We start from the raw sequence: 15,509 nt of genomic DNA on the forward strand, positions 1-15,509 counted from the left end.
TCATAATTATTTTACTGAAGAGGAACCAAATAACTTATTTGGAATAAATATGTAATAAATTATGAATTATTTTTGTCTTTTTAAAAACTCATCCAAATATTAGCCTAATAATAGAACATGAATAATAATCAAATTCAGTTGTCTGATATTTTGCTAATTTTCAGTCACATGAAAATCATAGCTTCACCTATACTTTTTGATTTTGTTGTTAAATGGTTATATTGTCATGGTAGAAGTGTAAAAAAAACATTTATTTTACAGTTTATTAGCTGAATTTATAACTTTCAAATATTTAGAGAGATGGTATTTGGCCTCCACTTGTACTGTTGCCCTGGGCCCCACAAACCTCAAGCGCAGGCCTGGATACAACAGTGATCAAGAAATTAAGGCCTTGCTGTCTCGACTTACATACATCCTAGTAAATTCTAGTTCACATCCACCTACTCTAGTATAGACAGTAGATCATCGTTTTTCACAGGACAATTATTGCAATAGCCTTTTTATTGCCCTCCCCACATCTATTCTTGTCCCTCCCCATTCAACCTATTTTCCATACAACAGAGTAATATTTTATATATATAAATTGGAACTATCACTTCTGCCTTAAAGGTCTTCAATTACTTTCATTACCTTTTCATTACATGCAGTGTAGAATATTATCTTATATTCAGGATAAAATAACACTCCATGCCTTCCAAAATCCTGCTCATTCCTACCTTCCAACTTTACCTTGTGCGCTCCCTTTCTTATCTAGTAGGACTGTATCACAATGGCCTTTTTTTGTACCTCTAATACATTGAGGTATTTCTTGCCTCAGGACCTTCGCATATGCCATCCCTCTGGCTCCCTTGTTCCTTTTGCCCCCACCCCTTCGAAGGGCTGACTTCTTTCCATTCTTTAGAGCTTTGCTTAAACATCATCTTCTCAGAGAAGACTTCTCCATCTACCTGATCCAACATTTGTGACCCTTGTTAATGTCTATCACTGCACTCTGTTCATTTCCTTCAGAGCCTTGGGAAAAAGACCTGTAATTATATATGTTTATCTGTTTACTTGTATATTTACTCTCCTGAAAGTTCTTTGAGAGCAGGGACGATTTCCATTTTGTTTGTCACTTCCGGTGCCCACTATGATGCCTGGAAGTGGTAGTTATTGAAAAGATATTTATGGAACAAATGACTGAAAGCACATTCTGGTCACATCCAACCCCTTCAGGATGAAGCCTATATTCCCACAGGGATGGCAAAGTCAGGGTCCCTTCAACTAATGATTTTCAAGTGCATTCAGAGCCTTATACTTGCTGTCTCTCTAAGCTGAATTTCCTTTCATTGCCTTCCAAATGTTTCTCTCACAAATTTAAGGACACTTCCTCCACCAAGTCTTTGATACCTTCTTTAGCCCCACATGATAGGTCTCTCGACTTCTACATTTATTGTCTGAATCTTTCACTTTTGTATAATCTTACGTTGCTGAATTCTTTCTAAATATTAGTTTTCTCAAGAGGGCACTTAGCAGGAACCACGTGTACTTAATCCAGCAGGCAGCATAGAGTGAAGCCTCAAAACATATTGATATCATTCCTTGCAGTTGGCTGGGTTCTCCGCCCCATTCTAACACCTCGCCCTGGGAAACAGAGCCTAAAACAAGGCTTACAAGCATGTATTTTATTTTGGGAAAGGACCCTAGATAATAGGATTAGGGGACTAGTGAGATAAACAGAGAAGAAGAGTGTCTTAAATCAGGCTCCCTAGAAGCAGAGGCTGAGATGGCATTGTTGTGCAAGTAATTGATTGAAGGAGTGTCCTCAGGGGACAGCTGTGAAGGAATGAGGGAGCAGAGTGGGCCAAGGACATCTGTGGCTTCAACTAAAGTTTAGCCTGGACCTGATCCCACGAGGAGCTCTGGAAGAGGAATGGCACCACAGTCACCCCACTGCGACAACTTCAGTCAGGCACTGACTATGGATTGCCCTTGGCCAAGAGCAAGGGAATCCTGTGGGTGTTCTGAAGAAGGTAGCTCTCCTCAATGGAGAGTAATTCTCTGGAGAAGCATTCACCTGTGAGACCTTAGCATCCAACACTGAGCAGCTGGGGCATAGATGTGCTGACCCAGTAAAGTTGATCGTGTGGGGAGCACCAATAGCTTCCGCTATAGAGGCAAATCCATTATACGGATATATTCTCAAGCAGATCACCACTGTGGGCTATTGGGGCTCCAGCTTGCTGGAACTCTCTGAAAAACCATATATGCTTCAGATATATTAGTGGAATGTGCTTCAGAATTATTTGAACAAGACATGGGAAAGAGGAGCATTTATTCACCAGTTTCCATCCCCCACTAGTCGGAGGTTATTCCATGGCTTTTAGACTCTCTTGCATTTCCAGGCTGCTGGTCCCACACCAAGGTGTCAGAGACGCTCTAGGGCAGAAAGTAGGGATACACTACACAGCTTAGCAGGAGGCTTCCAGTCATGCCTGCTCTAAGCTGGTTCCACAGCAATGGCCCAAGTAAAAAGTGAGACAAGAGGATATGAGGCAGGCCACAGAAGTACTCAATACATCAATTAGCTCCCCTAGACCTTTGGAAAATATGGCAAATTCTGTCTACTCTTATGTAAATACCCTGCCAGGAATCTTTACAGAGCTACAGCTGTCCTTTCCACTGCTCCTCTAGTATATTTTTGGACTATCTGCCTGATATGCATTTTCAGTTGTGCAGGTCAGGTGTCCTCACGGATAAATATTGGGTAAAAGAAAAATGATAATTAATTTATCAATCTCATGGCAGTATTGGGCTCTCTGTATTTTTTTAGGGTCACTAGCAATGATGATATTATTTCATTCTTTGGTGATAATTATATGTGGAATGTTTCATTAAAAAAATTATATATTGTCTATAATGAGAGCAGAGATGAACTATAATAAGCTCTATGTACTAGTGATGATCATAAAGTATGCATATCACACTGGTCCCTGAACACTATTTTTAATAGCAAACAGGGATTCCTTCCCTTAACAAATTAAACAAAAATGATAGGTTCCCACATTGAAACACACCTGCAAGACAGTACATTTCCTTCATTTCACACAGTCATTAAGAAGTATTGTTAATGAGGGTTAGAAACATATAATAGCCAACCTTCCTGTTTAACAGAGCCCAGCGAGGACTCAAATGCACAGTTCATTATTGTCATTATGAAATAATTTCTGCCAACAAGTTACAGTCAGGTTACTATCATTCAATCATGTCGCTAATAGAAATAATTTCCTGGTAATTGGCATATTCTAGACAAGAGAAGACCACAAATGGCTGCTGGAATCATTAATGATTTCTGCTGACTTTCATGTTAAAAATGACAATATATTAGTTTACCAGATGCTGAATCAAGCCGTGGGCCATAAATGGGAGGATGTTCTCAAAATGTCTGCAGAACAAATTCCGGCTGGTTTATTTTCAGCGTGCAGACAGAATCACATGCATGCCATATCAGATCCCCCACAATGCTGTCAGATCCATCATAAATTAAAGGCTCCACAGGCTCATTATCAGCTCTTACTCTTAAAAGCAACACATTTTCCTGCCGAGACCCCAAATATTAAATGAGCATTTAAAGAAATTGCATAAAGTATTGCCTTGAAAAAAATAAAATCTCCCTTAAAACTATTTACAGTACTCAACTATTCAAAGTGTCCTCTTCATTCTCAATTTTGCCTCAGTGTTTGTAGAAAATACAAATTCTTGTCCTGTCTGGAAGGCTTTCAGGAGGAGTCTCAGGAATCGGGGTGTCAGTTTATTAGTGAACTTAATATACTGCATTCAGAAGAACAGAGGCACCAGCATCAAACAGGTTAAAAAAAAAAAAAAAAAACTTGCTCCAGGAAATGCAATGTACACTACATTAGTAACCAGGACGACTCGTATTTCTCAGCAAACTGCTGCACAAATACATTCATATGAGGAAAAGCTTCCACCTTTCCTGAATCTTCTGAACAAATGTAAAGCTTATTTAAATTCCTTTTCTGTCTTGCCTATGTAGGAGGCTGCACACTCAATAGTGAGCAATCCTATTTGAAGACAAAAGGATGTTTGCAAAACAAAACTGAAATAAACAAACAAACAAATAAATAAAAGAATAGTTCCTGTATTCACTGCGAGATTACATCACTTGCAGATTCTCAAGATCTGATTACCCACCCCTTAAGTGTAGGAACAGAAATATTCCAATTAGCACTCATTGGTAAAGTGCTCAGTTTCAAGAATCAAAACCTTGATCCTCGAGATGCTCTTACTGTGGAAAAGCGCCAGGTTATGGCGGTCAGGGCCCATTTGTGCACCGCATTCCATTACCACGAGTTGTGTGTGCGACACAACTCCTGTAATTATCGTCTATATGTACAGTAATCGTTAATTAGCGCATTTGTAGCCAGCCACCGCCAAAAAACAGGATGGCATTCTTCCATCGTGATTAGGGGTTTTGTGAGCAGTTTGGGGTGGGGGACACTTTCTTACTGAAGATTCTTCCGCCCTATTCACACTCATTCAGCTCTTTCTAGGGGAAGTTAAAAGCTGCAGTGATAATCCCTTAAGTATGACTTGGAAGAGTATAAAAGGTGCAGTGTATAAGCAACTGGATGAGGAAGCCTTTTATGTTGAAAGTCACTGAATGGGTGGCTGAGGACAGCGTGGGTGGGGAAAGAGAGGGGCAGACTTTCTGAGGTGGTGAGAGAAGCAGGAATACCATGGTCATTCAATTCCCTTTAATCATCCGATTACTGCACTGTGCCTGCCCCTTATTTCACCTTGTTTCTCGGTGCCAACCAGTTCTTCGCTGCCATTTTGCTCTCAGAGGGACAAGAGTGGGAGGAGAGGTGGGTGGGCAATGGGATTTTTGGTAGGGACCCAGTTTCTCGCTGAATGCCAACTCAGCCAGCTGGCACCGAACAGGCCAAGCCTTCTTCAGAGGGGGTTAGCAAAACCCAAATTAGCATGTTCCATTTTAAAAACTTGCTTTTATTTAAAGACTAATTCATGAAAAACAGTGGCTCTCCCACTGAGATCTAGTGCCCCGGGGGCTGGCATCCAACCAAACACATGCAACTAACTGCCACCCTGGGATGACACGCAACGAACAAGCTCCATTTTGAGGCAGTAGATTCACTAAGAATGTAACCCCGGAAGGCAGCAGATGCAGAAAAGATCCTTTCATAACCCTGTCCTAGGCTAACCATGGCAGCAGAGCGCCTGAAAAACACTTTTGTTTCCCTGTACAGACGATTTATCTCCACGAATGGCTGCAAATGTGGCTAACTTAGAGAAAGGTGGCCAAGGGCACTGCCTTCCCCCTCATGGTTATTGGAGGCAGAGGCTCTGCCCTTCTCTTTGCTCAAGTGAATATCACAAGTTACTCACTATCTCAGAGCTCTGCTCCTTGCCCCATTTGCAAACCTACTGATACCCAGTACTTCCCCTCATACTTTGGTTTTGCTGCTCAGGCCTCATTTATATTAGCAAGAGCTCTGCAGCCAAGATGCCTAGGTTCAAATCCCAGCTCCACCATTTGCTATTGAAACTGGCAAGTAATTTAACCCATCTATGCCTCAGTTTCCCCATCTACAAATTGGGATAATATTTAGCAGTTACCTTGTAGGATTACTATGATTTTGGATGAGTTAATGTAATGATGTAGGTAAAATAGTAGTTGGCATATCACCACTCCTTTATGAAAAAAACCCTTTGAGTTTGAAACACCTCCGATTTGTGAAGGGAAATGTCTCTTTGCAAAGTCTCCATTTCAGTCAAAGTGCACATCTTCCCATAAACTTCCCAGAGTTTCTACCGCTAAGCCTTTGCCCACCATTCCCTCCCTTCTTCAACTGTCCTTCCTTCACTGTCCAACCCTGATGGCCAAACCTCATCCTTCACTGCCACCTCGGCAAAGAGCCTTCCCTGCCACTTCAGTTGTAATGAATCCATCCCTTCACTCTCAGCATACCATTGGCATTTTCATAAACAAAGGACAGTGTTCTACGTGCTTGTTGGATTTCCTCTTCCACCGGACAGCTCCTTCTGAGTATAATCTGTGAGAACCTGGCAAATAGTAGGCGCTCAATGAATATTTGTTGAATAGGTAGATGGTTAAGCAAAAAAATTGCTCTGCATAAATGAATAGCTTTATACTATGATTATGCTGGACATTACTTAATGAGAAAGACAGGAGAATAATTTCTTAAGGACATTCACAGTTTCTTTGGCCCAAATTAAGAGTTCAGCTTAACTTGTCATTGCCTTAGGCTCACAAATCAAACCCAGCAGGGGGTTTTGTCAATAATTGTATTAGTCTTCTACAGCTGCCATAACAAAATACCACAAACTGGAGGGCTTAAACAACTGAAATGTATTCTCAACTGTTCTAGGGGTTGAAAGCTCAAGATCAAGGTATCAGCAGATTTGGTTTCTCCTGAGACCTCTCCCCTTGGCCTGCAGAAGGCCACCTTCTTGATGGGCACATGGATTTTTCTCTTTATGCATGCATCCCACATGTCTTGCCCTCTTTTTATAAGAATACCAGTCATATTAGATTAGGGCTTCACCCTTGTGCCCTCATTTAACTTTCATTACGTCGTTAAAGTCTCTCTCTCCAAATGCAGTCTCATTCGGGGCTAGGCTTCAACATACGAATTTTAGAGGGACAAAATTCAGTCCATAACAATGAGGTACACAAATACATAAATATTCTGGAAGTTACTTAAGTCCTCAGTGGGTGGTGTTGGGGTAGGGGAAGTATGCATAATTCTCTGCTCCTTGAGTCCTCATATTCAGGCCCTGATTATATTAGCAAAAAATTCAGCCAGTGGAAGCAGATCAGGCACTGAAATACGCAACTGTTTTATTTATATGAAAAACTCATCTCTTTTCAGAATTTGTGAGTTTCAGTTAGGGGGCTCAGCCACTCTTCCCTTAGAAAGAGAACATCAGCATCCCAGGCAGCAGCCACAGTAACACTGGCTCCTAGTAAAGCCACAACCTCTCAAGAACAAGTAGAAATGTCCAGCTAAACCCCTGTGCACCCTCTAGGATGAGACTCACTTCAGTCCTTCTAAGAGACAATTTATTGAATCCTCTTTCTGAATACAGACCTGGAGCTTGCTGTAGTCCTGAAAATCAGAGCCAGATTCTCATATCACATTCCTTTCTCAGCCATTTTCTAATTCTAATTGCTATTACCAGTATATTCTTTTTATACTAGATAGTTTGACTTCCTTACAGTTTCAAATCTCTAATTCCCAATTAGGCAGAGCCTTCACTTTACTCCATAAGCTAATGGCTCCCACAGAATGTGTTTGTATCCCTCTCTTAAGATGCTTAACACTTTTTACCTGGTAGAATAATGATTTAGAGGTATATGTGTCTCCCTTGCCAGATTTTTGAACTATTTAAGGTTTGGATTGTGTTGGGTCCATTGTTTTATCCGAATAAGTGTCTAACATGATGTGGCACACAGCACAGTACAATAAGTTTCCTGTAGCTCACAAAGACTTTGTCAGGATTACAATAGCAGTACTAAGCATCAGAAATAGCACATCACAAAGTCGTCCAGCTCCAGGGGTGAGGTCAACACCTTAGAAAGAAGAAGTATCTCCCTCCATTTTTAATCCAAAGCTTCTGGCCAGTAGACCCAGAAACATCCCACACCTTCACCATGACTTATCAATTTGTCTGAAATAATAAAAAGGAAAACGAGACGCTATTAGCTCCACTTCCATTCTCCAGTCGATCATCATTCTAAATTATTAATCAGTTGACGTATTGCCAAGAAATTTTCAGATGTCTCTCTAAAAGTATAAAGTAGTCATTTTCAAATGAACAATTAAACATTTTATTCACCTAGAAGTCTTGGTATTTATAGAAAAGCTGATTGGGGATGGTGGGCTATTTTTTTTTTTTTTTTTTTTTTTTTGCCTTTTGGGACCTGGGGAAATAAGAGAGGTCTAGGTGAAACTTGAATGTAGTTTTCCTTCTGTCACTCACTTATTAATGACCTGAAGTTATAGAATCCTACATTAAAAAAAAAAGATATTCTAAAATATGTCCTGACCAGTTAAGCATATGTAACATTGTTTTTAATAGCATGACACTTCTGACTGATCATTTCTGGCAAGGACAAAGTGATCAATTATCATCCTTTCTTCCTCATGATTGATTTGGCAAAGTACAGCCATAACTCATGCTTTCATGGAGATTACATTCTAAGGGGAGAGACGGTCAAAAGTAAACCAATAACTAAATAAAACAGCTGTGGTTTTACAAAAGAAATAAAAAGGGGGACTAGGAAAAGGAGAAGATGTGCCTTAAGTAAACTGTTAGTAGCAGGAACCATAATCTGTGGATATGAAGAATCCTGAAACTGGGGACCTTATGTGCAATCAAATCCAAAGTATGAAGATGGCATAGCGTATTCAAAAAATACATATTTTGCTCTAGTTATCAGCTGACCTCAGAGACTCCAAATTTCCAGTGGTATCTACTTTTCTGTCTTTTATTTTAGGTATGTGTTGTTTCACTACTATTATAGCAATTTCTTAGGGATAATTTTCTGAGTAAGAAGCATAGTGTGCAATTTGCATTGTCAGTCTCATTCCATGCTCATTAACAGTCCCCACTTTTATGTAAGTGATGTACTTTTAAAGGTAGTGTGATATGTAGCTAAAAATATTATTTTTTTCCTCTATCTTCTTGGCTTGTTTTTTTTTTTAGAGGGAAGGTGAACAATAATGTTAAGTGTAGCTTCAGCTGTATCTTTAGAAGTTTGCTTAGGCATATTTTGATAGCCCTGACAATGAGAATGCAGCCCAGGAGAACTAGATATCCTCTAATTTTGAAGTATATGCTCTCGGCTATACGTATATGAATTTCTTAGGCCCCGGGCACATTTTCTTTAGGAGATTCAACTCCATGTTATATCAGATATTTTATACTTCTACATTTGAAATGATTTAGTTACATATATTTTGGTTTAATTTTAAAATTAGCTAAAATTTCTCAGCAATCACATGCATTTCAGAAATCACTAAGAAATGAGAAAAGAAGCTAACTTATAAAATGTCTCTAAATGTAGAATTTTTTAATTACTAAATTTAGTAATTAATAACAAAAGCATAATTTTCCATTTTGTTGACATTTCATAAATATCTAATTGTTCTGATTCCATAATTTCTCCATACACTAAAACCAAAATAATTTTTCTTTCTCTTTTAGTTGTCAATAATTTTCAAGGCCCTTGAAAAATGCATTGGCCCTTAAAATCAGGCCTGGGTATCTAAAAGTTAAAGAAAGTATGGAATGTGTGTATATTCCTGTGTTTCATATGACACTAGATAGTGGGAGGGGGGTTCCCCCAAAGTCAAGCTAAGCTGTTAAATCATGTGTGATCCCATTTAGCTCAAATGAATGTACCAAAATACCTATATATTTTTTAAAAAGTCTGCTCTGATTTTACTGTGACTTGTGCACTTCTCTCTGAAGTTCCACTCAACTCACTTACAAAGATTATTTTGCTTTTCTAGCAAATTTTCAAATGTGAGTGCATAAGAATCACCTAGAGCTCTTGTTAAAAATGGAGATGCCTGGGCCCCTATCTCCAAAGAATTGCATTTAATAGATCTAAGTGGATCTCACAAAGCAGAGTTTTTATACTTCTGAAACCCTAAAGGGTTTATAAGCCTTCAGGAAACATTGGTTGATGGGGTGCGGTTGATGATAACAGCTGCTGAATTAGTCTTGCCTTAAATTTCTGGATTACCTGAATCAATGTAGGCCAGTCTCTCTCAATGCTGACTCACATTCGAATCAATTAGCTTTTAAAACAGTTGCCCCCAAAGAGTCTGATTTTTTTGGTCTGGGGCGGAGCTTGGGCACTGACATTTTTTAAAGCTACCATATAAACAAATCAAGTAACACAGATAGCCTAAGAGTGATAGCTCTCAGAAATGTGATGATAAGGCCTAGACCTCCTAAAATGAAAATACCGCAACAGAGATTAAGTGAAAATAAAACCCATCTCTATCCTTTATTCCCAGTGTGTTTCAGCTCCAACACACCCAAATGAGCCTCATAGTTACAGCACAAAAAAACCTGAGCCCTTTCCTTTGGTTTTCATCTGCTGGCAGAATGATTTATTAGCTCTATTATAACAGCAACTCCATTATAATTACAGTGTTTGAATTATAAGCAAAACTAAAAAAGATGTAGAAGGAATAGTCCCTTAATCAAAACTATAAAATGGAACAATTTCTGGCTGCAGTTAAAAGCAAACTCCAAAATATTAAGAATAAGTTTTCCAGCCCTTTGATTTCTGCCTCTTTCCCATAAGAACGACACTAGACATTTTTTCAATTAAGCAGTTTGACAGCCTGAAGAAACCCACAGTGCATGATTTAATGAGCATATACTGTATGCATGGTAATCGGCAAACTGACAGTTTGCTCATTTCAAACTGACAAGAGAACACTATATACATTAGTAAAAAGGTTTTGGGGGGTCTCTTTTCATTAAGTAAGCATCGCAACTGAGGAACATTCCAGTTGTACTGGCCAAGCTGTCACTGGTGGTCCTGGTGAACTTACTCTCTGTCACTCTCAAAGTCAAGTCTTGACAAAGAAATTACTTTTTGAAAACAAAGCATGAACACAAAATATAGATATTTAAAGGTTCTCGGACTTTGTCAGGGGTTATGTGGATTCTGAGTCATGACTCCACTGGTAATTTAACATTACACAAATTCTAATCCAGTATGTGTAGATTCTTCATAATCACTGCTTTATAAACTGGAGTAATTCTTAGAATGCCAAAACTGTTAAATTACTCAATATTTTAGAAGCAGTGTATTAGACTGAAAAAAAAAAGGCTTTGGTGACAGAGATACAGGGGTTCAAATTCTGACTAAAACCATTATATGGCCTTGGTCAAGTGACATAGCACTTATCTGGAGCTGAGTTTCCTAACTTATAAAACATGGACAAGTGTGGGTCCCAGGTCTGGCTGTGATCCAGACTTGTGGCTAGGGATAGGACTCCACATTTAGATTGTCACTTAATATAGTAGGGCGCCTGCGCCTAACTGATGTAAGCATGATTGAGCTTACTGTATCATGTACGTGTAGCAAAATGCCACTATTGTTCTCTTACATATATAAAGTTCATGCAGTCCCCTAGCACAGAAACATGTTCCCCGCAATAAAGTTGGTGCCTGCCATTTCATTTTCATGTCAGCTCCTCATGCATTCTTTCAAATGGGCATCTCACCACCAAAACCTTCCCTTCTTGATCATCTAGTGCTGACAACAATAACAACTATTTTGTGTGGAGAAGACTGTAAAATGCTTCTCACAGTTGCTGAGGGTACTAAAACAAGCTGACTCACAGTTGAGAGTAGGAGTTTTAATGACGTTAACTACAGTCTGACTCTCCTGAGATTTCTAGGGGTTACATAAGAAGGAAAACAATACACTAACATTTATGCGCCAATGTGGTCTCATTTAAAACTACGAAGATTCTGAAAGGTAGGTGTTATTACCCCATTTTTATAAAACCTGAAAAATTGTAAGGGATCTGAAAAAATGAAAAATTTCTGACATGAAACTTCTTTGCTCTGCCTACCAGAAAACTCAGAGTGAATTTTTGTGCTCAATGTGTATTTGCAACTCTATTAGCAGTAGTGGTAAGAGGATTTGTTTCCTGATTTTTTATGTATATTTTATTGATCTTATTTTAAATTGGATATAAGCGACTACGAATGAGGTAGAGATTTCTTAGGTAGCTAGTAAGGGATCAATGACCAGGATTCGTGTCACTTGATTCTACTATGGACCTCACATAAAATATGGAAATTACATAATGGATCTCACAAGCAAATACAGTAAAGCCAAAATTTATTGCTTAGGTTCTATGTCATGGGGAGGGAAAAACATATCAGCCTTCTATTTAAGAGAGGAATAGGAAAGCTTCAGTGTCCTTATTTCTAAAATGAGGATAATATCTATTTCTTAACACTGATATGAATGCAAAATCATTCAGTGTAGTATTTGATACAAAGTAACACTTAAAAAGTCTGAAACATTAACCCTTTATGATATAAATGCAGTTCTACTAATCAGAAATAGTAAAACTAACTCTTAAATAATAGTAAAAATAACTCTTAAACATCATTTAGAAGTCACTTAGCCCTCTGAACTCCATTCACTGATGTAAAATTCTGTTCCAGGCAAAGCCAAGATCCATACTTACTGCCCTTCCTTCATGTCATAAGGTTCTTGGAAATCTGTCAACAATCTCTAAATTCTTACTGTAAACATGTCTACTGGAAACACAGAAATCTATCAAGAATATGCACATCTGAAGTTCTCAGATTCATAAGTCATACAAAAGAATACTCAAAAAACTGGTCCAAAATCATGGGTCTGTCTCTATGTACAAAAGCAAGCTTCCCCATGTTTCACAGCCATTGACTATATCCAAAATGTCGCTATATTTACCATTATTACAACGCTCATTTGTCCTCGAGGGAGTCCAAGAAAGGGCACTGTAGATCCTCATTGCATGCCCTAATAAAAATGGATCGGTGATGATTCCACAGAAGAAATGATGTAGTGTGGCGGGGGAAGCTTTGCAAATAGACAGACCTGAATGTTAAGTCTGGTTCTCTCATCCATCCATTATATGACATTGGACAACATACTGAACCTCTCTGAGCCTCTGATTCTTCTACTGACAAATGGAGGAAATACTTCTAACTTGTATAACTATTGTAAGCAGGAGTGATATTCAAGATATTTAACAACTAGTATGGTGAGGGCACCAAACAGAATGGACTGAAGAGCTGTTCTCGTGCATACTAATTAAAAATGAACTCTGTTTGACAAATTAAATTATGAGAGTGACTATCTTGGTCTTGGATCATGGCAAGTGCTCAAACATATCAAATGCATTAAATGAAGCAAACACACATTGCATAACAATGTGTAATGAAACACTTATAAGTAGTTAGACATACAGATATCTATACTCTCCAACTGTTTTTTATTCACTTGTGTAGCTTTGATTCCACAAATTTTAATTGTTGATTTTATTAAAAATAATTGTTGATTTTATTAAATGGTTGTCAGCTAAAGCGATGAGCCATCTATGTCTTTTGACTCACAGTTGAGATAGTCCTCAAAAAATTCTGGACTCAAAAATACTTAAATTGGTCTCGCTTGGAATTTTATCAGATATATATGCTCATTTATCATTCTTATTTCATCTTAAAGTAATGCCCCTTTTGTTATTAAGGAATGTCCTTCTTCATCTTTGGTAATACTTTTTGTCTTGGAGTTTAATTTGTCTGGTATTAATATAGCTAAACTAGACTACTTATGCTGTTTCTATGGTACTTCTTTTTCCATTAATTTAATTTAAACTTATCTGTAACAAAGTTTCTCTCTTAATAGAATATAGTTATTCTTTTTAATCCACTCTGATAAACTCAGCCTTTTAATTAAGGTATATAGTCCATTAACGTTTAATATAATTACTAATATGGCTGCATATAGGGCTAAAATTGTATTAGTTTTCTGTTTGCTTCCTCTGTTTCTTGTCCTCTATTCCTTCTTCCCTGCATTCTTTTTGGATCTTTTTTTTTTTTAATTTTGTATTCTAATGGAAGTGAGCTGCAGGCAGGCTGATGGTAACGTGGCTCAGAGGCTGTTCGCAGAGCGAGTTTGAAGATGAACGCCAGAGGACTTGGATTGTAGCTGAAGAACAGTTTTCCAGTTACTGAACTTTCAGCAAGCAGACATTTCGAAAGTCATGATCTACTTCGAAAAGGTTTTTCCTGTGTGAAAAATGAACTTTTACCCAGTCGTCCTCTAGAATTATCAGAAAAAAAAATTCCAGCTCAACCAAGATAAAATGAACTTTTCCACATTGAGAAACATCCAGGGTCTATTCACCCCACTAAAACTGCAGATGGAATTCAAGGCAGTGCAGCAGGTTCAGCATCTTCCATTTCTTCCAAGTTCAAACCTTTCCCTGGATATTTTGAGGGGTAACAATGGGACTATTGGATTTGAAGACGTTCTTAATGACCCGTCACAAAGTGAACTAATAGGAGAACCGCACTTGATGGTGGAATATAAACTCAGGTTACTGTAACACAGTGTGCTGTTCATGGAAACACAGAGGGGCTGCAGTACATTTCTAGTCATCTTCTTACTATAATTTCATGTACACATTAAAAGTACTGACACATCAGACTTGTTAAAAAAATTTGTATTCTATTTCATCTATTTAGTAACTGTCTTGGAGATAAAAATATAAATTCTTGACCTTTTACAGTCTAATTAAATTTCCTACTATCACATATAAAATTTGAAAACCTTGCAATTCTGTAAGTCCATTTATCATCTTCCCATTCTTTATGCTAAAATTGCCACATGTGCTACATCTACACACAGTATATTATAAACAACATAAGGCAGAGCTATAATTTTTGCATTAAAAGGTCCTATTTATTTTAAAGATAAAAATATTCTTTTACATTTATGATCTCTGATGTTTTTCATTCCTTCTTGAAGACTTAAGCTTCCACCTGATGTTATCTCACTTTAGCCTAAACAACTTTCTTTAGCATTTTGTGTGGTATAGATCGACTGGTAATGAATTCTCTTAGTTTTATCTAAAAAAGTCTTTAAGTTTCTTTTATTCTCAAAGGATATTTTCACTATACATAGGTTTCTGGGTGTTTAAAATTTCTTTTCCTCCTCTGTAAAAATTGTTTCACTTTTTCTGGCCTCTGTAGTTTCTGCTGAGAAATCAATGCTCATTTAAAGCACTGTTCCCTGGATGGTAATGTGCCATTTTTCTCTGGCTACTGTCAAGATTCCTCTTTATTGTTGGTGTCCAGAAGTTTGAGTACAATGTGCCTATGCGTGGCTTTCTTCAAATTTATTCCATTTGGGGTTTGTTGAGTTTCTCGATCTGTAAATTTATGTATTTCATCAAATTTGAAAAATTTTTGTCATTATTTCTTCAAATACTTTTCTGTCCCATTCTCTTTCTCTTCTTCTTCTGAGAATGTTAGACATTTTTATTTTTGTTATTCAGAACTTGGAGGCTGTGTTCACTTTTTTTTCCTGTTCAGTATTTTAAATATTTTTTCTTTATTTTCTTCAGAATAAAAATTTCAATTGATCTATCTTCAGGTTCACTGACACCTTCCTTTGTTAATTCTAACTAATGTAAGTCCACTCAGTGAATTTTTATTCTAAATATTGTATTTTTCAGTTCTAGAGTTTCCATTTGGTTCATATTATGTTTCTATTGACAATATTTTTATTCATTTTGAGTGCATTTTTTTTTGTCCTTCATTGAGTATGTTTATAATAGCTTTTTAAAACTTTTTGCTAATTCACACATTTGGGTGATCTTCAAATTGGTCTCAGATAATTGCCTTTTCACTTCAGAATGAGTTACATT

The 15,509-nt window shown here is 37.6% G+C and overlaps 1 protein-coding gene and 1 pseudogene across 7 annotated transcripts in view; one reads left to right on the forward strand and one right to left on the reverse strand.

The window, feature by feature from the left end:
- FHIT (fragile histidine triad) overlaps positions 1–15,509 on the reverse strand; it is a 1,380,266-nt gene that overhangs the window by 1,016,394 nt on the left and 348,363 nt on the right. The window lies entirely within an intron of this gene.
- LOC105290978 lies at positions 13,721–14,193 on the forward strand (annotated as a pseudogene).

The sequence above is a fragment of the Pteropus vampyrus genome, unplaced genomic scaffold (genome assembly GCF_000151845.1).
Source record: "Pteropus vampyrus isolate Shadow unplaced genomic scaffold, Pvam_2.0 Scaffold41, whole genome shotgun sequence".
Lineage (NCBI taxonomy): Eukaryota > Metazoa > Chordata > Mammalia > Chiroptera > Pteropodidae > Pteropus > Pteropus vampyrus.